The sequence below is a fragment of the Sebastes fasciatus genome, chromosome 12 (assembly GCF_043250625.1).
Source record: "Sebastes fasciatus isolate fSebFas1 chromosome 12, fSebFas1.pri, whole genome shotgun sequence".
Classification (NCBI taxonomy): domain Eukaryota; kingdom Metazoa; phylum Chordata; class Actinopteri; order Perciformes; family Sebastidae; genus Sebastes; species Sebastes fasciatus.
The window spans coordinates 24,746,821-24,773,454 of NC_133806.1; the positions used below are offsets into that span (position 1 = coordinate 24,746,821).

The 26,634-nt window shown below is 41.0% G+C and overlaps 1 protein-coding gene across 10 annotated transcripts in view; it reads right to left on the reverse strand.

The window, feature by feature from the left end:
- Positions 1-22,323, reverse strand: part of col6a4a (collagen, type VI, alpha 4a) — a 70,802-nt gene extending 48,479 nt beyond the window's left edge. For 8 of the 10 annotated variants that reach the window (XR_012596298.1, XM_074654285.1, XM_074654284.1 and 5 more), the window contains exons 1-2: positions 22,239-22,323; positions 10,644-10,712 (exon numbers count right to left, since the gene is read on the reverse strand). The gene's annotated coding sequence lies outside the window, so the exon portion shown is untranslated. The remainder of the gene's footprint in view (positions 1-10,643; positions 10,713-22,238) is intronic. The other 2 variants (XR_012596300.1, XM_074654281.1) reach the window with 1 other exon arrangement.
- Between the last annotated feature and the right edge of the window lie 4,311 nt (positions 22,324-26,634).

Here is a 26,634-nt window from a genome sequence, read left to right on the forward strand (position 1 = left end):
AGTAAAGTCAGTCAAAAAGAGAGTCGTACAATATCGACGAAGCGTTTCAGAGATGGAGAGAAAGGGTTGCTAATAGTTTAGCCTTCTGCTAACAGCAGCCAATGGCTCACAGCTGCTGTTAGCAGAAGGCTAAATATTAACAACATTTACTCTCCATCTCTGAAACGTTTCTCTGATATTGTAGCTCACTAGAGCCTCAAATCACAGTTCGTCATCTCAAATGTATGTGATATCTGGATTCTGGCAGCCAGCAACACTGGAAGATGACATTTTAGATGTTGTTTAGCCTCCAGCTAACACTGTGACATCATCATGACGTCCACACTAAAAGGGTCTATAAGTTGTACAAATACATAATAGATGTGACATGATTATTATTGTAATCTGATTATATTCCATGTTCTGCTGCCCAGGCAGCTGTGTCCTGATAGTTCAGTTTTTTTACGTTCATCTCCAAACCCTCTATTTGTAGGTGGGGGGGCTTAGAGTCGTCGTATTGGCGGCGTATTGAGTTAATTTCCTCCTCATGAATAAGATCAGTGTTTGGGGACAAACCTGCTGCACAACAAGTGGAAACAGATGAGGACAAACATTCACTATCTCAACTCTTTAGACTCGTAGCGTCATCCTAAAACTCTGCAGCTGCACAAGGACCTGTGTATTTCCCTGCTGCATGCTGGGAAATACACATGTCATCAACGATGGTGATGGAGCTGATATGTATTGGCTAACGCTATATGTTGGTCACAGAACGGGGCTAGCAACAACAGCTATGTGGACATATAGAACCTTTTAGTGTGGACATCATGATGAGGTCACATTGTTAGCTGGAGGCCAAACAAAGGAAAGACTGGAGGCTAACACTAGCTGAGCACTTCCTGTACCTGTGATTCATTCTAGTGAGCAGAACTAAATAATGGTAAATGGACTTATATAGCGCTTTTCTAGTCTTCCGACCACTCAAAGCGCTTTACACTACAGCATACACTCAGCATTCACCCATTCATTCATACACTGATGGCAGAGGCTGCTAAGGTGCCAACTTTGCCCATCAGGATCTAATCTAAATACTCATGCACACACCGATGGCTATGCCTTCGGGAGCAATTTGGGGTTTGGGGTTAAGTGTCTTGCTCAAGGACACATCGACATGTGACCTGGGGATCGAACCACCGACCTTCCGATTAGTGGACAACCTGCTCTACTCTCTGAGCCACAGCCGCCCACTGATGAGGAAGGTTTTCTTCCAGACAATCCAGCTGGTTTCAGACCAGTTCAGCCACACAAGAGGAAGACGACAAGCTGTCCTGTCCTGCATCCTCCATCTGGCTCTACTTTCTGCGTGATAGAACCACTTCCTTTCATCTGTAGGCAGCAGACGCTGTCTGGCCACATCACAACAACAACGGGAAACTATTTAAATGTCCTGTGAACTGACTCAGATATCACACAGAGAGCTGGAGGGTTAAATTCAACCATTAACATATCTGAGATATATAAATACCTCACATCAACATCTTAACCGCCACTGGGACAACGGTCCTGATAGTTCAGATAAAAACAACATGAAGTGCTGCCTCAGTTCGTTCTTTCAGGTCATTAAACCCAAATTATTGTTATGAAACTGGATGCTCAGATCAAGCAATCTGATTGGTTCCTAGCCAGATATAATAGCAACATACCGCTGCTATGACGTCTGATTCCTGCTCTCTTTCAGTAGTAGGGCTGTGTGTTGGCAGGAATCTGGTGATTCAGGGTTACCATCAATATATTGTGATATATAAGTTTTAGGGCTGTCAATCGATTACAATAGTTAATTGTGATTAATCACAAATTAATCTCACAGTTTTTATCTGTTCAAAATGTACCGTAAAGGGGCTCTATGTAAGATTCAGAAATTGCTTGTTAACAGCGACACCTGTGGCTGATAAGTCAACTAAAGTCAGCGTCCTGTTGCTCGCACTCGTGCTTGTGCTCGCTCTACATAGACATGAAAGAACATCGCTCAAAACAGTGAGACGACACACGTCAGCTAAAACCACAATGTCACTCTATATTTCACCTGCTTGGCAGTAATGTCAGCTGACCAGACGACGGTCTCTCCATGAATCAATGCTGATACTGTATTGTCCTGCTTCAGACTCCCGTCTTCTGCAGTGTGTTGCATGCACGCACATGCACGTGAGAGGTGGAGCGAGTGAAAACGAGCGCGGTGTGTGAGGGAAGGCAGGCAGGCAGGCAGAGGAGCAGAGTACAGCATCGACTCCGGCCCTGGAGACCAAAGTTACAGTCTCTTCCGTGTCTTCTGGCCGCGGTCGGGGGGGTTGGAGCAGGAAGAGTTGACATTGTTTTGCAAGACGGGCTTCACTAGATATAACTTTGCGGTTTTGGTGCTTCCGTGTAGTTTGTGTCGGAACAGCGTAGCCACACGCGAGCGAGCATGGGACCCTGACCCACAATGATTTATAAGAGTGTAAGTGTAAGAAGTTACAAACAGTACCTTTAAAAGGGAGATTTATCAAGTATTTAACACTCTTATCAACATGGGAGTGGACAAATATGCTGCTTTATGCAAATATATGTATATATTTATTATTGGAAATCAATTAACAACACAAAACGATGACAACTATTGTCCAGAAACCCTCAAAAGTACTGCATTTAGCGTTAAAATATGCTCAAATCATAACATGACAAACTCAAGCCCAACAGGCAACAACAGCTGTCAGTGTGCTGACTTGACTATGACTTGCCCCAAACTGCATGTGATTTCACTCTAGCTTTAAAACTGAGCTACAATCTCGATCGATTGCGTTAAAGAAACTAGTGCCGTTAAAATTAATTTGCGTTAACGTGTTATTATCATGTTAACTTTGACAGCCCTAATGTTTACATTAAATCAAAATCCAGCCATACAATGGATTCATTAGTGAATATAACTTAAGGTTTTACTACTACTACTTATTACTAAAGGTTACCACGCCTGTAGTTTTATGAACACTTGAAAGTTTCTCCTGAATCTGAATCTTTTTCTCTCCCACTCCGTCTCCTCTCTGCTGCCAGAACACACCATTCTGCATCTCTACCGTTCATTATTACACATAATGTACCAGCGCTCTGCTGAAATGAGCCTCCAGCTGAAGGCTGAAGAGAGTTGGAGGCTAAAGTTTCCTGGTTTCGTACCAACTGCTGCAGAATTCAGAGAAAAAGGACCAGTGATTCTTTTCCAAGGTGTTGGGATTCTGTTTGAAACCTGAAGCCGAGAGAGCAACGCAGTAAAAGTGACAATAACCAGCACTTGTGTTGAATGAGAACGCCTTCTTTTATGTGAAGGCGTTCAGTCAGAGCATGCTTCCATCTGTGCATGCATGTATGTGTGTGTGTGTGTGTGTGTGTGTGTGTGTGTGTGTGTGTGTGTGTGTGCATGTATGAACATGCGTGCACGGCCACCCTGCCCCCATAGGCCTGTGTTTAATCAGTGTTTCAGGAGGAAACGGGTTCAGTTTAATGGTGAACATGTGAAGGTAATCACAACAGAATGATTGAGAGGAGGCTCTCTGCTCCGTTTACTCATCCAACACTATTTACATACATACTTTACTCTATTTATTCTATTTACATACATACTGTACTCTATTCTTTTTACATACTGTACTATTTATTATTTATCTATTCATAGTCAGCTGGTTCAGCTCTATAGATGAAGTGATTTTAAACAACGAGGGGCCTCATTGTTTAGAGCTGAGATCAGACTGAAGGACTGACTAGAGGCTCCCTGGAGGCCAGCTGGAGGCCAGGTGGAGGCCAGGTGGAGGCCAGGATCAGGCTGGAGGTTCAGACACCAACAGGTCAGAGCTGATGATCCGACCAGACAGTGTGAGCACATAATTCGTGAGCTTTGGCTTTACATTGCAGGAGTAGGAAGTACACAACAACATCTCTAACATCCTACAGTGTATAACCAGCTTTACCCAGACAGTTTTGGGGATATAATTTAGTTTATGTGGAGTTTGAATGAAGTGTGTTTTACGATTCTCTGCCACTAGAACAGCTGATCTGTCAGCTGAAACTACTCGGCGATCGCCGGTTGTTGGTCTGACGGTGGCCAGTTGGAAAATGTTATCCTATCGCCCAACACCACAAACAGACATTAGCTCGTCCGATGGAGTTGACTAGTGGTGGACGGCTGTAGCTGGCGAGCTAACTGTTAGCTCGGTCACAATCAGCCTACTGTCCTGTTTCCTTTGTTACCACGCTACACCATTTCTTCAGTTACATGTTATTGTATGGAGCTGTTTAGCTGTTAAGGTACAGCTGATGACAGTCTAACCTACTGCTGTTATAGAGCAGAATGCTGCTGAGTGTGCTGGAACTAATGGCTGCTTTCTGTTTTCATATTTTATTAAGCTTGAAATCTCGTCATGAATGTCACTGATCTGCCTCTCGTGCTTCAGACCCTCTCAGCCACGCTAGGAGTCTGCCGGAGGGAATAATGAAAGAGAGCTCAAGTTCTCGTCTGTAGTGGTTCCAGGTTTTTCCTGCAGGGGGTCTGAACTCATTCTTTTATTGTCCTCAGTGTCTCTTGCTGTGTGAAACCAGGACCAACCAGCTTCAGTGGGACTGAACTACACTTTTTAATCTTTTAAAGGGGCAGCAGGTCAACTTTGTACTCTCTCATTAACAGGACGTCAGTGTGACATCACTGTCAGCTAAACTAAAGCACCTGGAAGCAGATAAAACATATTCTGTTGCACAGAACTCTAGACAAGACAAAGAAAATAATCCCTCCTTGATTGAACTGGTCACAGCAGTGGACAAACACAAAGAAATCAGGAACCAAAAAGGTTCTAGAGAACATGTGAATCCAGTTTCTGACTGAGAGACGACTGAACACATCAGAGATGCAAACAATTAAAAAAAAAAAAATGCACAGTGATGAAAACTAAACTGAAACGGGACCAAAGCGAGACCCATGGTGACTGAAACTGAATCAAAATCAGGCGCCAAAATACAGCCTGGTTTCAACATACTGTCCCCGCATACCACACAGATATGGTTTATGGCATCGATCTTCCAAAAGCTGTAAACAATCAAGACTTTTCACCAGAAACTAAGAGGAGGAACCAGGACTGGGGTGTTTCAGGTCTCAGAGGAGAAACCAGGACTGGGGCGTTTCAGGTCTCAGAGGAGAAACCAGGACTGGGGCATTTCAGGTCTCAGAGGAGAAACCAGGACTGGGGCGTTTCAGGTCTCAGAGGAGAAACCAGGACTGGGGTGTTTCAGGTCTCAGATGAGACCTGCACAGCTCGAACCGGTTTGACCAGATGTGAGTGAACGCTGTAAAAGATCACAACAACCGCGCTGTTAAAATCACCAGATTTAATGAGATAAACATACTAAAATGGCCAACAGCTCTCAATGTTCCTTCACAGACCCACCAAGATGTAGAGCTGCCCCGGGGGCTCTAATGAGGACTGACCTTGGATCAGACTGATTACTGACCTACCAAGGGGTAGGCCTGCCCCGGGGGCTCTAATGAGGACTGACCCTGGTTCAGACTGATAATTGCGACCCCCAAGCTCCCATTCACATCTTGTCAGCACATGTCTGAACATAGTCGAGTGTTTCACGCCGCTGGCTGGATTCATGTGAAGAGGCTCGAAGTCTGGAAGACGCTGCTGTCAACAGGTTCCTCCACCCATCTGGATTCCGATTCTGGCTTCATTCGAGGAGCCAAACTCTCCAGCTGTGACTAGACAATAACAACACGCTGTCACAGTTACACTACATACTGTCTTTTGGTTCTGGTTCTGGGCCCGTTGTCCTGGTTTGGGTTAGAGGCCGACATTTTTTCAGCATTCTTGTGGGTCAGAGGATTCCTGAGGGATGGGGGTCTATTAGGGACGCACTAGGGCTGCACAATTAATTGAATGTTAATCACGATCACGATTTTGGCTTCCCACAATTAAATGAACATGATCGACTACGATATTGACCACAGATAGTGATCACAGTGACCGGCTCGTCTGCCGACAGCGCGGAGCTACATTGAGTTACATTATGGTGCGTTCAAGCTGCTCAGTAAAAATGAGTATTGGGCGATGGTAAATTATAACTATCTATCATGATGTGTTAAAATCTTGTAAAGTGTAGTTTTTGGCGAGAAACTTGAATAAATCCAGTTGTTTGAAGGAGACGTTTTCACAGATAGAGAGAATTATGACCTGTTTAACTTCCTAACACTAGCTCTGAGCAGCTTATAATATACAGTATAATTAGAACTACTAATGCCAAGATTTATTTTAATCAAAGCAAATATTTACTGTTTTAATGTTTGTAACTTCTTACGTGTATAAATCAATCCGGGTCGGTGTCCCATGCGCGCTCGCGTGTGGCTATGCTGTTCAGACAAGACTCCAACACATACTACACGGAAGCACCAAAACCTCAAAGTTATATCTAGTGAAGCCCGTCTTGCAAAACAGTGTTGGCCGCGGTCGGAGGACGCTGGGGAGACCGTAGCTTTGGTCTCCAGGGCCGGAGTCTCTGCTGTACTCTGCTCCTCTGCTCCTCTGCCTGCCTGCTTGTCTTCACTCACACACCGCACTCGTTCTCGCTCAGCTCACTCCACCTCACGTGCATGTGTGCACACTCCACACTGCAGAAGAGTTAGTTTAGCTCTGAGAATATCTAGTGAATGTACAGTGGACGTTTGTGCAGAAATAAATGCTGCAGCTCCTCCAGACCGACAGAGGTTTACCGTGTCTTTTGAAGTGACGGAGCTCCGCAGCGAGAAACGTTACCAAAACTCCGGTGTCTCCCCTGTTCCCTCCGGCCGCTGTCTGGAGGCTGAGGCAGGAAAAGCCAACACTAGAATCAGCATTGATTCATGGAGAGACCTTCGTCTGGTCAGCTAACATTACTGCCAAGCAGGTGAAATATAGAGTGATATTGTGGTTTTAGCTGACGTGTGTCGCCTCTCTGTTTTGAGCAATGCTCGCTCATGTCTATGTAGAGCGAGCACAAGCGCTGTTAACAAGCATTTCTGATTCTTACAAACAGTCCCTTTAAATACAAATAAAATCATTTATTTCCTAATCATTTGAATTGTTTGTTTTTATGTAAACTATAGATGACATTAAAGTAAAATAATAACATTTACAGTTTTTGATGGTTGGAATGAAGCACAGCATGGAAGTGAAGCAGCGCTCTGTTTATTTAAATGTGAAATAGCAACACCAATATTTTGTCCCTAAAATCCATAAATAGTCGTGATAAATAATCGTGATAAATAATCGTGATTAGCATTTTGGCCATAATTGTGCAGCCCTATGCACCACTCTGAGTTTTTTCAGTCCTGATAGTGATACCTAATGTCCCATTCTGAGTACCGATCCGATACCAGTGTTTATTTAATAAGCTGCATGCCTCACTGTGTGGAAGAGACTGGATCAACATGTCATGGCCGAACGTGGATGAGGAGGTGAACGTTGAAAAGGAGAAATCAAAGTGAGGAACTGATCTGGGGTCAGTCAGAAGTCACAAACTCTGTAAATCTACACCGGGCTGAGCATGAGTTGGTTCTGTCTCAGTGTTTGGAGAAACCCCTCAGCTGTCAAACACCAAGGACACCCAGCTCCCCGGGGCCACCGGGTCCCTGGATGTGGCCCCCCAGGTTCCCCCGGCGCCTAACATTACTGAGGATATTCCTGCTGTTGTTTGAAAGGCAGATGTTTGTGCTCTGGATAATCTAAACGGAGGAATTTATTTTCTTAACGTATGGAGACCATGTTTGGACCGGCGCTGATGGAAAACAGCCACGGCTGAAACCTGAACCTGGTCCAGCAGACAAACAGAGGTTGGCCTTCAAAATCCAGTACTCCTTAAAACAAATGTCAGGAATGCTGCTCCAAAGACCTGAAGTTAATCCACATATCTCCGTCCAAACGCTGATATACTGAGTTAATCCCCAGCAGCTCATTCAGACTGGTCATCTGACACAGCAGCAGCTGGCAGCCAGCAAACTGAATATACTGTATAGAAACTACAAGATGAGGAACAAGATGATCATTTAACAACATTAACCTGCCGCCATCGAACCAAATGTGGTGTGGTTTATCTGATACATCTAATATAATAACAACTGGTAGAAATCGGTTGAGACATTTAGACGTTATAGAGCTTTTTATCCAGAAAGACAGCAGCTCCCCCGTTCACTTGTATAGGGTTACAGGCCAGTCTGGCCAGGTCCGATATGGCGCCCATGTTGACTCAGATCCAGGATTAAATACAGCGTCTATGTCTATATGTCTATGTAAAGTATATGTGTCTATGTATATATGCCTATGGTGCTACGTATCATTCATCAGGGCTCCTCTTGGTGCTAGCCTGCTGCTAATGCTGCTAATGCTCCGGTGCTCCTTTAAACTGACCTTTAGCTTCAGCCCACGCTGCTACAATAACTAGATTATAATGTAAAGGAACAAATGAAATGTGTGAAACTAATTTGTGCTCAGAAATGCTGAAATGACCACATTAAGCCGATACGTTCAGTCTCTGTGGAAACACTTTCTGCTCATGAACTCTAACGCTAACCGGCTATGTTAGCTCGCGTGTTAGCAGACACATTAGTTGGCTAATATGCTGACAACCAGATGGTCTTCCGATTACATTACAGTCAGAACCAGAGAAATATGTTCAGATATGAAGTGATAAGAGACACATCCAGCTGTTCAGTGAGGACGCCAACATGGCCGCCAGACCGCACCAACACCATCAGCATCCATCCACGTTCACCACATTCATAGAAGAAGTGTTTATGGAGCTGAACAAAGAGCAGTGACAGCTTTAATTATTATATTTAGATTATATTTAATGAGCTGAAGTCCTCTCATTAGTCCTCCTGAAACATGATCTGATCATTCAGCCATGAAGCAGAAGAAGAAGAAAACCAGCCGAAGCTCTGAGGTTTCTGAGGATGTTAGTCGCCACAGAATAAATGATGATCTGCTGTTACAAACCTCTCAGATACAGAAACAGAGAGGAATCAACTCTGGATGTCTCCTCCAGCGGAGTTAATAAAAAGTGTCGCTGCTCGACTTCTCCTCACTGAGGATCTCTGTTTTTGATTCTAAGGTGAAGATGATTTAAAGTTGAAAGAGCTGAACAACCTCAGCAACTACAATAAAAACCTCAACAGGATTCAACAACTGGTTCCAATGTTTGAAAGAGAAGTAATAACATAGGGCTGTAAAAGTTAACGTGATAATAACGTGTTAACGCAAATTTGTTTTAACGCCACTAATTTCTTTAACGCATTAACACAACTTGTGATTTTTAGGTTTTAAAGCTAGAGTGAAGATAATAAAGAATTAAATAACGATCCAAACTTACGCAAAATTTTGGCGAGGAAAAACTGTCTTGGCCATTTTCAAAGGGGTCCCTTGACCTCTGACCTCAAGATATGTGAATGTGTGACGTTTTTTTTCCCAAAAAATGTCAGAAAATTGTCAGAGAAGTCCAAAAAGAGTTAAAAAAAAAAAAAGATTTAAAAAGTCCGAAAATTGTCCGAAAAATTTCCCCAAAAAATCGGAAAAAAGTCAAAATTTTTTACGAAAATGTCCAAAAAAGGCAGAAAAGAAAGAAAGAAAGGCAGAAGAAAAGTCTGATACTGATATCATAGTAAACTAAAAAAAACCTAAGGAATCCATTGGTACCAACCATGTCATACTAGCTTGTCATGAAGGAGGTTAAATAATGCTCCAAACATACACTAACTTTTGGCGAGGAAAAACTGCCATGGCCATTTTCAAAGGGGTCACTCTAGCTTTAAAACCGAGCCGCTACAACCTAAAAATCCCAAGTTGGGTTAATGTGTTAAAGACATTAGTGGCGTTGACGTGTTATTATCGACATTATGTTTTGTTTTCTGGTGAAATCAAAGATGCTTTCACCGCTTCAAGCCTCAAAATGCAAAAGAACCAAAGTGAGAAGGAGAAAGTAAAGTTAGTGTTTCCTGTCTGCTGATGTGTTCTTACTGCTGGACTCTACAGGATCTGGTCTGGAGTTGAACCGGGACAGAGTCTGATCCTTTAACCTGATAAGAAACTCTGTTTGGTTTATTTAGTCTGGATTCAGTCACTCTGGACCTGATAATCACTGTGGAATCTGGTCTGTGATGGGCTCTTAAAGGGTTAAAGGATGTGATTCTGGATGTGTGCAGCTCCTCTGGGTCAAACATCTCGTGGAAATGAAGAATGCTAGCATGCTAAACTAGTGTCAAAGAGAAAACGGAAGGACAAACAGGAGAGATAGCGATGGTTAAAATGGCCTCCAGGTATCTGCAGGAAATTCCTCATTATGGATTTCCTCCTCAGCAGATCTGTGAAGCAGGAAGCTGCTGGAGAAAGTTAATCTAGTAATTAGCTCTGGTCTGAGCTGCTTAAAGAACCCAAAGTAACCTGAACGCACAGAACCAGCAGACAGCAGAACCGGAGAAGGTTCATCCCTCTCAGGACACATTAAAACACAGCAGAAGAAGAAACGTAACGTCCAGCTGCTGCAGAGACGCCCTTACTAAACATAGGAAGAGGTTTATGGCTCAGCAGAGGACAGAGACAGATGTTTGAGTGATTATGTGATACCTGGCTCAGGTTCAGCGTCTTGCTCAAAGGATCTTCAGCAGGACAGGAGGCCCAGAGACTCTGATGATCCTGAGGGACACAATACAGATGTTATTAAAGGTAGAATATGGACTTTATATGGAGTATAGATTGATAATAATCATCTCTCTGAGCCTCCAGCAGTGTGCCGTTGTCTGTATCTGCTGAGAGCCTGCAGCCCTGCTGTGTTCAGGACTCTTTCGGGCGCTTGGATTTGTACCCAACGTTGTGGTGCAACCCCCAGCCAATAGCAGCGCAGGCGTCCGATACAAAGCCGCTGTATATGACGGATGAGATCGGGTTGTGTTTTTATGTGAGTGCAGCTATGATCAGTGTGGTCTGATGAGAAACATGTTATACGCTTGTCAACTTACACTCGTTACATGCATACAGTCTTTTCAAAATAAAATTCAGTCTTCACAGGAAACAACTTAGGTTCAAAACTTTAAACTGTGACTTCAGGTTTCACACGGGACACGGGACATGAACAGCTGCAAAGAGTTTAGAAGCAAAGAGACGAAGCTCTGCTGCTTTTCTGACAACAGCTGCTAGATGGCGCTGCGGTAGAGCTGCTGCCATTTTGGACTGAAAACACCAATGAGTCTGTGTCCATGGATGTGTAAAGAGACGTCTGTAAATCAGAGGATATAAATCAACTTCCCAGTAGAAACACTTTAATAGCCCTCATTTAAATCATTATGTCCTAAAAGTTGTAAAATGAACCAACAGATGAATCCAGAGTTATTTTCCTCGCCATAATGAACGTGCATCAGACCCACGGGACTGCACCGCCCTGCACGCTCATATGACATATCGTGTTCTGCCAGCTCCCTGCTAGCTGTATGCGGCTGTAATAATGGATCTATTGGCTGTAATTCATCACTTTTATTATCTTCTAATACACCCATGGGCTGTATGCTGTAAGCCTGTACCGTGGTGGATGTATTAACGTCTCTGTTCCCAAACAACCGGCTATCGGAATCAGAATCTTTATTTATTTATTGCCAGGTGTATCGGGTATACACTAGGAATTTGCTTTGGTTCGTTGGTGCAAATAAGCAGTAAAAATAACAATAGAATAATTAAAACGTTATCGGCCAGTAGCTAGTAGTGCATGACGTCAACAGAATTTAATGGAGTTGTAGGCTATTTACTAACACGCAGGGCAAAAGCACAGGACACAACCTCTTCTACATCCATGGTCTGTGGTCTATTGGACCCTCATCACTATACTTAGTTTGGTAGCGGTCTCCTGGTGAAAGTCTGGTGTTTTAGACCCACCCATCCACCCCGACCTCCTCCCTACACGGCATTTGTTGCTCTTTACACTTCCTGGTTCACCATTACGTGGATTACATACAAACTGATTTTGTGGGATTTTATACTGTATGAATAACAGTGTATTACTTTTAATAGGTGTTGCTACGAAGAGTGGATGAGAACAGCTTGTAATATTTCATTTTTAAATATCACGTCTATCGTTAATACCAGTATATCGCGACACCTCTATTCATAAAGAAGCTGAAGGTCGTGGCGTTGTCGTCAGGGTGTTTTTCCATGTTTCCATGTTTCCATGTTTCCGTCCCACTGAGTGTTTCTAAAGTTTCTGTTCTGATCCGTCAGAACGAGCAGACGGACAGTAAACAGAACCAAAGGTTCCACCCTGAGACCAGATAAACAGGAAATAAAACATCAGCTATCTGCAGCAGAGGACTCATCAGTGTGTGTGTGGTCCAGGGTTCACATTAGTACACAACAGACTCAACATCTGGTCAGGAGTTTACATTCGCACCTGCTCAGCTGCTCTGAGGTGATGCTGACGGATGTGTCTGATGAAACTCATGTTCTCTGGGTTTCACTGGATCAGTACTGGTGGAGACGGTAGTCCTGAAGCTGGACAACTCACCTGGTCTGGTACGAATTTTAATTAATTATAAAAACTGATTGGGAGGCTTGTGGTGGTAGTCGGTGTTACCGTTGTTACACTGTGGTCGGGCACACTCTGATGACATTACGTACCCTCCGCCCCCGCCGTCATTTCGCACTTTGTTTTTTACAGAAATAAAACCCAGAGATCAGAGTCAGCGCTTTACACATATTTGACCTTCATCTACTCTTGTAAAATGTCCAGTGTAATCAGTAACATCGTTGTTGTCATAAGTTTATTAACCGGTGGGAACATTTCCTCACCGTCACATCCCTTCTGATTGGTGGTTATTCAGCTCTACAGCACAACACCAACCAGCTGAGCAGTGTTTCAACGAATAGTTTGACTTTTCTGTAAAAACGCTGATAGTCTTAATGAGAGAGATGTTCAGATGTCTGTGTGTTACAAACACTGATTAACACTCATTAATATCCATATAAAAATAGATATGTAGAATCTACAGTTTAGGGTGGTTATAAACTGGGTCTGACAGGGTTAAACAAACATCCAGCGCTGGGGAGGAAATCTCACAGTCAGCCTGGTTTTAACATGACTCACACATTTTTATCATTTCTACGTCCAGAGGAGCAGGACAGGGACCAGAACGAGTGTTTGAGTGTCATTTTATCTTCACAGTTAACCCTCTGAGACCCACAATAGACCCATTTTAGTCTTTTTTTAGGGAGTTACAGAGGGTATTTAGGGGGAGATAGCAGGTCAGCAGTAGATGTCACATAGAAGTGGTGTACATCATCTGAAAGCTGGGAACCTGGAGATTAATTTGAGATGCAGCTCAGCCCTGTGGGTCAAGTTGTTCTCGTCATGAATCAGAAATAAACATGAATTAATTAATTAAAATAAATAGTGAAACTTTATAACGGTTTAGAACATTATGACAGAAGTATATGATGGTCATCCCCATGCTCCAATATGTCTCATAATTTTTGGTTTGATACCATTTGTTACACAGATTTGGTGCTTAAATTTAACCGTTTTTTACCACTTGAGAATTGATAAAAATTATCAATAATCTGCAAGAATTGCATTTTTTGGCAATCAGTTGGCGAGCCCTTCTGTTGTGTAAACTGTTCAGAAACCCCCTTATTGTCAATCTAGCTAGGAAAGCCATGAATGCCCTAGATTTCTAGTTGTGGCTGTAAAGTTTCATGGGGCTGTGATTTTCCACTTTTTTCGGACACTTTTCGGCCATTTTCTTCGAACAAAAACCCTCATACATTTGCATATCTGGAGGTCAGAGGTCAAGGGACCCCTTTGAAAATGGCCATGACAGTTTTTTCTCACCAAAATGTAAAGTTTGAAGCGTTATTTAACCTCCTTCACAACAAGCTAGTATGACATGGTTGGTACCAATGGATTCATTTGATTTTATAGTTTACTATGATACCAGTATCTTTACTCTAGCTTTAAAACTGAGCCTCCCTCAGCCTCTGTGAGCAGCAAGTGGGAGATAAAACAGTAACAATATAGCTTTTGAAAGGCTAAACGCCAACAAATATGGATTGAAGCAGAATATTTAATATTAAAAACATGTTGTGAGTTTTGGAAATGATTACATGTATCTTTTTTAAATAAATGATGACTTTTGGACTTTACAACACTCTGGTGTTATTGGAGCCACCACTGAAATATAGAAAATACCTTCACGCTATCTCTAAACCTGAACCTATAGAGCCTCTTAAAGACAGGAAAGTCAGTCAGAATTACCCATGATCCCGCTGGTCTCAGAGGGTTAACAGTAACACTGTCTCGTCTCAATCACATCAACACATAGACCATGATGGAGTATCTGAGGGGCGTGACCTGCATCCTCTGATCCTAATCTGAACATCTGATTGGTTCCTGACTGCCCTGACTCGCCCTCGCTAATGACTGAACATCTACAACATAAACTGTGACCATATAAGGCTTCAGTCTCCGTCTGTAACACACACGCACACACACACACACACACACAAACACACAGATCAATGATATTATACACACAGGAGGAGAATACTGTAAACAGCTCATGAAGAAGGATTTAAACTGTAACACAGTTTGTTTCTGCCCCATTAGTGTGTGTGTTATGTTGATATTAGTGTGTGTGTGTGTGTGTGTGTGTGTGTGTGTGAGTGTGTGTGTATGTGCTGCGTTGTGCTGATATTAGTGTGTTTGTGCTGATATTAGTGTGTCTGTGTGATGTGTGGTATGTGCTGCCTGCAGCTGGACCTACCTACCTGTTGACCTTTGACCTGAGCAGTGCTGCCCTCAGCTGAAGGCATTGCTCACAGATTAGAGATAAGAAGTGTTTGTGAACGCAGCAATATGTTCAGAAATGCAGAAACATCTGGTTAACAGCTGGATGCTGACTGCAGGTGATATCACTTTTAAATCTCTTGAAAGAAGTACTCAGATCCTACTACAGTAAAACTACTAATACCACACTGTAAAAAATACTCTGTTAAGTCCTGCATTCAATCATTTACTGAAGTAAAAGTACAAAAGTGTATATATATATATACTTAAATTACCAAACTTTTGGGGATATATTATTATATGATATTTTTTTGCATAATTTTTTTTTCTTCTGATATTTAACTTCCATATTTTTTTGGTATATTTTACTGATATTTTACAAATGTGTGTCTGATACTTTATTCATATTTTTCTGCTATTTTTCTAATATTTGTGGGATATTCTACGAATATTTTTCACATATTTTTTTCTGATAATTTATTAATATTTGTCTGATATTTAACTTATATTTATAGGATATTTTACTAATATTTTGGGGATATTTTATTTGTTCATCACTTTAATGTTGCAGCTGATAAAGGTGGAGCTACTTTTAATTACTTTTTGGGATATTTTACTAATATTTGTCGCATATTGTATTATTTTTTGTCAGATAATTTATTAATTTAATTTAAATTTTTATAATAATTATTTTCCTGATATTTAACTTGTATTTTTCATATATGTTACTAATATTTTATGGATATTTTGGATATTATCGAGGAAGTTGATCAGCTGATTGATCACGGCGGCAACGCTACCGGCAGAAACACCCTCTATCACCGGTTCATTATGAAAGAGCAACAACTGATGGTGTAACTCAGAGGGAACCTTACAGGGAGAACATTTTCCAAGGATCTCCTCTGAATCATAACACTGATTAAACTTACTACCATTTGTACTCTTAGATTTCACTGGAACTATTTGTATTCTAAAACTTTTAAACCTAAATACTTCAGACCAATTTGAATCATATTAATACCACAGATAGACCTTTAAACAGAGAGTGATTTCATTCAGATTGCATCTGGACTCAACTTGAAAGCATTTATAGCCCATATTTCAAGTAATTGATCTTAAAACCTTTCAGAAAAAAAAAAGTAACCAGACTGACAGTCCTAATAAATCCAGATATTTAAACTGACCAGTCTAAAGCGGACTGTCAATAACTTCAATATAATGAGCTTAATACTGTGTGTCACAATCATATCAGAGTTCTAACGTTAGTGGGAATAATGGACTCAATATGCCGGTTTTATTGGTGCTAATGGTCCCATCGCTGCTGGAGCTGTTTCCCCCGTGACCCGACCCCGGATAAGCAGTTGAAGATGAGTGATGAGTGGTCCCATCTATAGATATGCACTTTTAATTATTAAGGGTGTCACGATTTTGATTCTAAATCAGAAAAAGATCATAATTAGCTTCGGATTTCTACCATCCAAAGCAAAAGCAGAATCGACGATTAATTCTCCACCCCCGCCAATCTACGTTCGTTTAAACGGAAGAAAGGTTATGTAATACAACATCTAACTATATGGATATAAAGGGTATTGTCTTATTATTGTTATGATGGATATATAGCCCAGCCCTGGTTAGTGGATGTAGAAATAGAGATGTAGACAGTGACAGGCTGTATAATCTGATTCAACAGATGCTGAGCAGATGAGGGAAGATGATCTCTCCAATAATCCGACTACAAATCACAGCAGCAAGCTTCAACGTACAAATACAGCTGAGAGATGTACAGCAGCTCTACTGTAGCTACCGTTAACCTAGAGCTTCCGATGGGAAAAATCTGAAATATTAATCTCCACTTTCATACAGTTGTTTTATTAGTTCTTCTGAATATACTGTATAAACCCAGACCTGTTGGTACAGAGTGGATCATTCGAGTGAAATATAGACTCCTATAGGAGAGACATGTTCTGGGTTCCTATAGGAGAGTTATGTATTGACCTCTGGGTTCCTATAGGAGAGTTATGTACTGAACACTGTGGTGTTTTCTGTTTAGCACACTTAAATTTTCAAAGGGGTCCCTTGACCTCTGACCGCAAGATATTTGAATGTGTGAGGGTTTTTGTCAGAAAAATTTCCAAAAAAGTTAAAAAAAAGAATTTCAGAAAAAAAGTCCAATGTTCGAAAAAAAAGTCTGAAATTGTTCGTTTAGAAAAAATGTCCCAAGAAAGTTTTGAAAATTCCCCCCAAAAAAGTTTAAAAAAGTCTGAAAATGTTCGAAAAAAAGTCCTAAAAAAGTCAGAAAAATGACAGAAAAAGTCCCAAAAATGTCAGAACAGAAGCCAAACAAATTTCAGAAATTTTTTTGAACAAAAGGTCCGAAAAATGTCCAACAAAATGTCTGATGAATGTCTGAAAATGTCCGAAAAAAGTCAAAAAAATATCCGAATAATGTCCGAAAAAAGTCTGAAGAACGTCAAAAAAATTTCAGAAAAAGAGTAAAAAAAAAAGTCCGAAAAATGACCCAAAGAAAGGCAGAAGAAAAGTCTGAAAAAAGTCTGAAAATGTCCAAATACAGAGTCTGAAAAATGTCCAAACAATGTCCGAAAGAATGTCCAAAAAATATCTGAAAATTATCCAAAAAATGTCCAAAAAATGTCCAGAAAATGTCAGAAGGAAAGGCAAAAGAAAAGTCTGATACTGGTATCATGAAACTAAAAAACCTAAGGAATCCATTGGTACCAACCAGGTCATACTAGCTTGTCAGGAGGGAGGGTAAATAATGCTCCAAACTTACACTAAATGTTGGCTCAGACATGTTCTGGATTCCTATAGGAGAGTTATTTATTGAACTCTGGGCTCCTATAGGAGAGTTATGTACTGAACACTGTGGTGTTTTCTGTTAAGGAAGAAATCCAACCTACTGAATGAGAAACAGATGAGCTGTAGAAGAATAGGGGGGGGGGTCTGCAGGAGATCTTTCAGTTACATTAACCAGAGCTGCCTGAATGTATGGAAGTTCATTAATGACAAACACATTGAGTTCAGAAAACGTTCGGCTGTAACTGAATCTTTGGGAACCAAACGTTCTGCATTGTTTTCAGAAATCAACAAGTTTCATCTGAACATTCGAACCCTCTAATATACAGACACAGATGCTGTAACAGTGAATATATCACACATTAAACGCTATTTCAAATGTGAAACATTCACAGCTGTCAGTGTGTGACTTGACTATGACTTGCCCCAAACTGCATGTGATTATCATAAAGTGGACATGTCTGTAAAGGGGAGACTCGTGGGTACCCATAGAACCCATTTATATTCACATATTTTTTAATTTTCAGACTTTTTTCAGACTTCACTCTAGCTTTAAAACTGAACCTCCCACAGCCTCTGTGGGAAGCAAGTGGGAGATAAAACAGTAAAAATATTGTTTTTTAAAGGCTAAACAGCAACAAATATGGATTGAAGCAGAATATTTCATATCAAAAACATGTTGTGAGAAATGATTACATTTATCTTTTTTCAATAAATGATGACTTTTGACAACTTATGACAACCTAAAAATTACAAGTTGCGTTAAAGCGTTAAAGAAATTAGTGGCTTTTAAAACGAATTTGCATTTAACACGTTATTATGGCGTTAACGTCGACAGCCCTGGTAGAAACATGTGGCTCGGACTGGAAATATTTCTCAGCAGCATCATATATATATATTTATATATACTGTATATCATATAAGAGAAAGCGTGAAACAGCTTGACAGTACAAGAAAAGGCTTCAAAGAGTCACCATGTGTTTTACATTGAGAGTCTGGTGCTGAAGACGTTAGAGGACCAACAGCGTCCTTCTTATTCTACTCCTGAGGACAGACTCATACGCAAGCCTGAAAAATGTCTGAAAAAAGTCCAAAAGAAAGGCAGAAGAAAGGTTTGATATTGGTGTCATATGAAACTTGAAAACCTAATGAATCCATTGGTACCAAGCAGGTCATACTAGCTTGTCATGAAGGAGGTTAATTAACGCTCCAAAGTTGGGCTAAATGTTGGCGAGGAAAAACTGTCATGTCCATATTCAAAGGGTTCCCTTAACCTCTGACCTCCAGATATGTGAATGAAAATGGGTTCTATGGGTACCCACGAGTCTCCCCTTTACAGACATGCCCACTTTATGATAATCACATGTAGTTTAGAACAAGTTATAGTCAAGTCAGCACACTGACACACTGACAGCTGTTGTTGCCTGTTGGGCTGCAGTTTGCCATGTTACTATTTGAGCATACGTTTTATGCTAAATGCAGTACCTGTGAGGGCTTCTGGACATTATTTGTCCTTGTTTTGTGTTGTTAATTGATTTACAATAATAAATATATACATACATTTGCATAAAGCAGCATATTTGCCCACTCCCATGTTTATTAAGAGTATTAAATACTTGACTAATCTCCCTTTAAGGTACATTTAGAACAGATACAAAATGTGAGATTAACTATTTGAATGGATTGACAGCCCTCGTTAAAACATGGAGAAACAGAGGACTGGTCCTTTAGTAACTACTAACACACTCTGGTCATTCCATCACAGACAGACGTCACCTCCAGCTGAAATATGGTCGGACTGATGTGACCTGTAATGATCAATAATTAGAGCTGAGAGCAGCTAGACCAACTTTGTTCTGTCTCTCAGTAATAAATCTAACCGGAGTTAACTGACCTGCAGCCTTCATCCCAGAGTGGAGGACTTTATGAAGACATGGGGACATGCTGGACTGGACTCTATTCTACCTAATGAACAATAGTAGTTTATGAAGACATGGGGATGAACAATAGGAACTACAGTCAGTAATTCTATCAGCCTGCTGTTGTTTGTAAAGTTGTCTCCTGCTGTTTAACTGTTGTGTTTTCTCTACATACCGATATTCACAACTGAAGTTTATAATTGCTGCCAGAACCTCAATAAAAAATGTCAATAAAAAAAAACAATGAAAGAGAGTGAGTGAGCTCTGAACTTCATCATACTGTTAACCCCTAAAAACCCAGATGGCCCGCTGGTGGGCCCGGCCGCAATTCTGTCTTTCAGAGGCTGTTGCTTGTCCGGAAAAAAGTCCAAAAAAGTCTGAAAAAAGTCCAAAAATGTCTAAAAAATGTCCAATAAATGTCTGAAAAAAGTCAGAAAAATGTCTGAAGAAATGTCAAAAAATTCCAATAAATGCCGGAAAAAAACTTCCGAAAAATGTCTGAAAAATGTCCGAAGAAATGTCCAAAAAAAGTCTGAAAAAAAGTCTGGAAAATGTGCAAAAGAAAGGCAGAAGAAAAGTCCGATACTGGTATGATATGAAACTATAAAACCTAATGAATCCGTTGGTACCAACCAGGTCATACTAGCTTGTTGTGAAGGAGGTTCAATAACGCTATTAACGCAAATTAATTCATGTTTATTTCTGATTTATGACTAGAACAACTTGACACACAGTGCTGCATCTCAAATTAATCCTCAGGTTCTCAGCTTTCAGATGATGTACAACACTTCTATGTGACATTTACTGTTGACCTGCTATCTCCCCCTAAAGACCCCCTGTACCCCCTTAAACCTCTAAAAGAGAGGGTGGGATGGTAAGGGGTTAAACACTACCAGTGTTTCTTAAAAAGTTTAAATAAACAAATGCACTGTACTCGAATACAGATTTGATGCACTGGTACTTTCCTGAGAATTTCCGTTTGACAACACTTCATACTAGTTTTAATGTCACATTTATAGACTCTACAGCACCAAAACCAATAATATATCTGCATACCAACATTCATTTACATACGTTTGTACCATAAAGGACACATCTTGTATTAAGACATTTTGGATATAATGGAAGATATGTGCATTAAGCACATGGTGGTTTTCTTAAACCAGCGAGTCTCCGGGGACCCCCGGGGTTCCGCGGCACTCTGTAAGGGAGTCCACGAAATAATTTGCTAGAAATGATCAAATTGTGCTGTATCATTAAAAAGTGCATATCTACAGATGGGACTATTAGCACCAATAAAACCAGCATATTGTGTCAATTACTATCACCAACGTTAGATATGATTGTGACACAGTAAGAAGTTAATTATATTAAAGTTGAAGCACTGGCAGTCAGCTTTAGACTGGTGTGGATTTATTAGGACTGTCAGTCTTGTTACTGTTCATTTTCTGAAAGTTTTTAAGATCAATTACTTGAAATATGGGTTATAAATACTGCCAAGTATCTGAATAAAACCACCCTCTGCTAATAGTTAAAGGGGCATCTAAAAGTACATAATGGTAGTAAGTAGGGCTGTGTATCGGCAAGAATCTGGTGATACAATACGTATACCATTCAATATATACTGATATATCACGATACTGTAAGCACGGCGATATTTTATATAGCTTAAGGAAAACTGTCGTAGTATAAAGACCACACCACCATATGCATACAATATAATAACGTTCACTTTTTTTGATGCAATTAGAACAATAGGATCTGTATTTATCTCCGTCGCTGTAACATCACAGTACTACTCTGAGAGGACACATACTCTGAGAGGACACATACTCTGAGAGGACACATACTCTGAGAGGACACATACTGTACTCTGAGAGGACACATACTCTGAGAGGACACATACTGTACTCTGAGAGGACACATACTCTGAGAGGACACATACTCTGAGAGGACACATACTCTGAGAGGACACATACTGTACTCTGAGAGGACACATACTCTGAGAGGACACATACTGTACTCTGAGAGGACACATACTCTGAGAGGACACATACTCTGAGAGGACACATACTCTGAGAGGACACATACTGTACTCTGAGAGGACACATACTCTGAGAGGACACATACTCTGAGAGGACACATACTCTGAGAGGACACATACTCTGAGAGGACACATACTGTACTCTGAGAGGACACATACTCTGAGAGGACACATGCTCTGAGAGGGAGCGTCTCTTTGTAAATGAAATAAAGTGTTGACTGAGTTTATTTTTGCATGTAAACTATTAATTAAAAATCAATACAGGCTTTTTGAGAATCTATACAGTATCACAGAACATGATATCATGATATTAGATTTGTTCGATATTTTTCTCACAGCCCTAGTAGTAAGCACATTGGTGTTAGAGGGGGTCCTCCCCTATAGGGGTCCCTGTCTGTGTTAGAGGGGGTCCTCCCCTATAGGGGTCCCTGTCTGTGTTAGAGGGGGTCCTCCCCTATAGGGGTCCCTGTCTGTCTGACACTAATGAGCTCAGACTGGACTAAACAGAGTTTACATTCAGGTGATAGAGAAGCTCTGAGCTGTAAAGGTGAGTCAGGTATCAGTCTTCATGCATGCTGCGTGTTTTCCATTCATGCTCTGGAGTAAAGAGAACTCACCGGTCTGCTGCTCTGCGTCCGTCTGCTGACTGAACACCGAGTCCTCCAGAGTCCATGTAGGGAGGTGCATGCTGGTTCCTGCAAAAGACCCCTCCCATCTCCTCCACTGCTCCCAGAACTTCCACTCCTCCCAGCTCCTCCCACTGGTCTGAACACTGGCTGCAGAGGTGGAGGACAGAAACCATTTACTCATGGATCAGAACCACACAACTACAAGTTATTACCTCTGCCGGGGACAGCCCGTTTTCAGTCTCTTACAGAGAGACTACCGGCTTGATTATCATTTAAACCTGCTGTAGATATTGGAGCGTATCAGAACCCGGTCTCCTTTAAAGCTGCACTGATCAATAATCTGTATTGCCAACGGATCAGGTGATGAACCCACAGAAAGTTCTGCATCTTCCAGCTGACAGATAGAAACAGGACAAAAGAGAGGCAGACTGTTGTGGATCAGGACCCTCCTCTTCTTCAGGTAGTCTGGGTCCAAAGAACCGAACCTCTAACTCCTCCAGGCATCAGCTCTGATCAGTACATCTCATTACATCTCATTTACACACTGGGCCTATGCTGCTGGTGAACCAGACTAGAACCTGAGACCGCTCCCTGTCCTCAGGGCCCCACACAGGAAGCTGGTCTGGTCCAGTCCTACTGGGCTCTGAGTCTGCAGACATGGTTCTTGCTGCAGATAAAAGCTCACACTTGAACACAGTCCAGGTCCTGGTCCTGGTCCAGGTCCTGACAAACTGCTGCTATTTTCTCTTTTTCAATCCGCTGGTTTTTAATATGTGCTTATGAATCACTTTAATTTGGCACAATAATAATAGTTTATAATATGAATTAGGGCTGTAAAAGTTAATGTGATAATCACGTGGTAAAGCAAATTTGTTTTAACGCCACTAATTACTTTAACACATTAACGCAACTTGTGATTTTTAGGTTGTAGCGGCTCAGTTTTAAAGCTAGAGTGAAGATACTGGTATCATATGAAACTACAAAACCTAATGAATCCATTGGTGGCCACTTTCAATGGGGTCCCTTGACCTCTGACCTCAAGATATGTGAATGTGTGAGGGATTTTGTCCAAAACAAATCTGAAAATTGTCCGAAAAATGTCCAAAAGAAAGGCTGAAGAAAGGTCCGATACTGGTATCATCTGAAACTAAAAAACCTAATGAATCCATTGGTACCAACCAGGTTAAATAACGCTCCAAACTTACACTAAATTTTGGCGAATAAAAACTGTCATGTACATACATGAGGTTGTGTGGCTACATATCAGAGGAGGTGTGGTCAGCAGGTGGCGCTATAGGCTACACATGGCTGTAATCTACCAGTAAAGCGAGTAGAAGAAGAAGTAGAGGTTGTGAACAAGGCCTATGGAAAGGAGGCTGGGTGACGCGTCATCAACGCGTCATATCTTTGGGGGTATTACAAATGCGCAGTAAAATCTGGTCTGCACTCGCCTAAATTGAGCCAATCGCAACGCACGACAGCAGCTTCAGTTACACTGCCCATGTGTTACACCCCTTACCCTAAGACCCATGTCTGCCCATGACCCAGCCTCCTTTCCATAGGCCTTGGTTGTGAACAGGAAGTGTTTCAGACAGAGGGTTAAAGAGGAGCTGCAGTTCAGTGGCTATGAGAAAAATTAAGTGTTTTTGATCATTAAAGCATGCAAACATGTTCCAGTAGAAACCCAAAACATATATAACATAGGTCACATTTTAGACATTTTAATATGGAAGTTACATATTCTACCATTAACTGTTGACCTGGACTCAGATCTGTTAAATGTTAGAGCTGGAGCTCTGAGAGGGAGTCTATGTGTTTATTCTGGCCAACAGGAGCAGACTTAGTGACTGATTGCCGGGGAGTTGAACTAACAGGACGGTGTTGTGGGAATGTATTTGGTTTGGCTACCAAGGAGGAGGAGGAGGAAGATTATAAAAGAATATGTGAACTGGTGTTATTGTGGCGGCCAAGTCAGCGACATTATAACAGAGGAAACTCTCTACAGCGTGAGTAATATCTGCACATGAACAACGCTGAAGCAGCACCCAGAGCGCCGGAGGGAAACATATTTTCTCCTGGATAAAAAAAAGGTCAGCAAATGTCCGAAACAAAAGCAGATGAAAAGTCGGATCCTGGTATCATCTAAAACTATAAAACCTAATGAATCCATTGGTACCCACCATGTCATACTAGCTTGTCATGAAGGAGGTTAAATAACGCTCCAAACTTACACTCAATTTTTGCGAGGAAAAACTGCCATGGCCATTTTCAAAGGGGTCCCTTGACCTCTGACCTCCAGATATGTGAATGAAAATGGGTTCTATGGGTACCCACGAGTCTCCCCTTTACAGACATGCCCACTTTATGATAATCACATGCAGTTTGGGGCAAGTCATAGTCAAGTCAGCACACTGACACACTGACAGCTGTTGTTGCTTGTTGGGCTGCAGTTTGCCATGTTATGATTTGAGCATATGTTTTATGCTAAATGCAGTACCTGTGAGGGTTTCTGGACAATATTTGTCATTGTTTTGTGTTGTTAATTGATTTACAATAATAAATATATACATACATTTGCATAAAGCAGCATATTTGTCCACTCCCATGTTGATAAGAATATTAAATACTTGACAAATCTCCCTTTCAGGAACATTTTGAACTGATAAAAACGTGCGATTAATCGTGATTAAATATTTTAATCGACTGAAAGCCCTAGTTTGAATAGAACTGTATTATATATTGTGAAACCACAAAGTTTAATTTTAGCAATTTATCTCAAAATATTAAAAGGGAAAGTTTGCATCTCTACAGTTTGGGTAATGAACCAGCAGCCAGAGCCCCCCACTAATAAAAATACAGCTCTGTTTTTCTACTTCGTTCACAAACATCAGAAACCGTTAAAAAAATCAGAAAACAGGAATAAGAGACGTGTTATTGCCGTGTGATTTTTAACAATATCATCTGTTTACTGATTTGATTGGTTTTCCAGATATAATATCGTGACCAGTAACTGACCACAGCTGGCTGCTTCAGCTCTGAATCAGCTTAGTTACAGTCACAACATTCCAGATGTTCTTCCATGTAACTCAGTGGGACACCATAAGAGTCCAGTAATGCTGAATCATCCACAGGAGCAACTCCTACGCGTCCTCACGTCTGGCCTGCTTTCTACTGTTTTGGTACATTTTATGCCAATAAAGAGCAAGAAACATTTAAAAAGAAAATGACCAAATAACTTTTTACTATTAACTATTTATTGGGATTATTTTTTTTTATGATTTTGAAATAGATGTTTTAATACCAGAATCAATATATTTTCTTTTATTGTTGTAGTCTGAGTAATGTGACGTCATATCCGTTCCGTATCCGTCAACCAAAACAAACCGCAGCGAGCCGAAACTAGAAAGTATAAAACGTTGGAGGGTCTGCGTGGATACGACCTGCACCCTCACATGTTAAATCCAAAGTGGTAAACACTACACATACAGTAAAGTATGGAAACACTTTGGCTTTCACACATTGCAGGAAAAGCAGAGCTAGACATCACGGCTAAAGCTGCATGCTAACTCTGTCACGGACAGGAAACGTTATCGTATTGAGGTAACGTGCGGTCAAGCCGGTCATTACTCTCATCTCTGTGATCAAATGGGCCGACGCAACAACTGTAGAGCACCAATACACTGACTTTAATGTTAAATGCATTCAAACGGCCCCGATGGAGCTGACCATGGATGTATAAAGAGAACGGAACTGACGGGAGAGCTAGAGATGACCTTGGAGAAGTTAGAGGAAGTATACACTTGGGACTATGTCCGCTTTTCAAAATAAGGGAACTGTATATACAAAATACATATATGGAAATGAGATTGATTGGATTATATTCACCAGAGGTATAAAACATTACATTTCCCTTATAAATTAAAAAGAAAATACCACTAATTTGTGAGGGAAATGTCTTTATTCTTTGATATTTGGGTTACTGGAAAAAATGTAATTAATAATTCTTGACAATGACTGATATATTTGACTTCAGGACATCTCTGACTACATGCATGCTGAAAATCGAACATTTTTTCATTTAGAGATTTTCCAAAGTAAAAGTCCCTAGTCCCTGATTCAACTTTTTCCCATGGGCTAGTGTTAAAAAAGTTAACAAAAATCACAATAAATCAGAAAACTGAATCGCAATACTTGTAGAATCAGCACCCAAATATCGTGAGAGTATTGAATCAGGAGATAGGTGTATTGTCCCAGTTGTACTGATGACCTGGCTTGAACTCAGTTCAGTGGTCATGATGTAACAACCATAACACTGTGTCGTCCTATAGAAATAAGAAAGTGCCTCCTCCTCCTCCTCCTCCTCCTCATTAACAGCTAGGAGCTA